Genomic DNA, 1,496 nt, shown 5'->3' on the forward strand with positions numbered 1-1,496 from the left:
TTGATGTAGTAGAAACGACAACATTCCTAGGCATTACATTAGACCTTAAGCTACAATGGGGTGCTCACATCAAAAAATTGTGTAATCGACTTAGCTCTGCAGTATTTGCGATAAAAAAATTAGGCAGCTGACAGATGTTGAAACGGCTAGACTTGTATATTTCAGCTAGTTTCATAGTGTCATGTCTTACGGAATTATATTGTGGGGTAGGGCTGCAGATATTGAAAACATATTTGTGCTGCAGAAAAGAGCAATTCGAGCAGTCTATAAAATGCGTTCAAGGGATTCATTGAGAGAAAAGTTTAGTGAAATAAATATTATGACAGTACACTGCCAGTACATATACGAGAACCTCCTATACGCCTATAAAAATATTAGCCAATTTAAAAAGAATAGTGATGTACACAGTGTCAATACTCGAAACAAACATAAACTCGCAATTCCATCTACTAGGCTCCGTAAAATTGCTAAATCTTTTGAAGTGGATTGTGTTGTATTTTACAATAAACTCCCAAATGAAATTAAAATGTTACCTATTAAAAAATTTAAATGTATCGTAAAAAATAAATTAACATCTAAGGCCTATTATAGCGTGAAAGATTATTTGAATGATAAAGATTGAAATGAAACTTATAAAGTTTTACAGTGAATAAAGATTTTTTGACTTTGACTTTGACTTAAAGAAATTCGACTTCTAGAGTTTAAATATTAGTAAGTATACATTAAATAAACTCATACGCAAAAAAAAAAACTGGCACTTTTGAATTATTTGTGTACTTTTAGGTGGTTGGGTGTTTTCTTATTGTTATGTTATTAAATCTGCAAACATCCAAAGCAACCGTTTATTCGCCGAGTTGAGTATAATGTTGTATCTACAAGTGTTATTTTCGTCTATTAGTTTTGTTTAAGTTAAAGTATGTGCAAAACATAAAGATAAAATTATTTATTTTTAATAGACTTTGTGAGCTATTTATTGTTGCGACTGCCAACACAGGCGATAAGCTTAACGGAAGACACCTGCCCCTAGTTTTAAGTACCTACTTTTTGTTAAAGAAATTTATATTTTTCATTCCCAACAACTGTAAAAGGTTAAATGAATTGTGATGGGTCGTGTTGAGTCATGTTATTATATTATGTGAAAGATAAGGACGAAATGCTACAAAAAGAGAAAATATATTCAACCAAACTGTTGACTAGTTATGATTGATTAAGAAGAAATAAAGAATACCTATGCATACTATTTGGATGTTTTTTTTTATTTGTCCTATAAAACGGGCTGATGCGGCGTAGTAAGAAAGTAAAAATAGAGATGGGGTTGTCTGAGACTTTCGAAGTATTGCCTGTGATACGATCGAGTTGCGGCTCTTTTTCTGTGTAATAAAATGTACTCTGTACCACCTATATTATATAATGTACTCTGTGCTCTGTACTTTGAAAGTGTCATTGCGTACTCTAGGTACAGTCTATTTGTCCTTGTAGTATTCTGTGGAGTGTGG

This window comes from Leptidea sinapis, chromosome 20 (assembly GCF_905404315.1).
Source record: "Leptidea sinapis chromosome 20, ilLepSina1.1, whole genome shotgun sequence".
NCBI lineage: Eukaryota > Metazoa > Arthropoda > Insecta > Lepidoptera > Pieridae > Leptidea > Leptidea sinapis.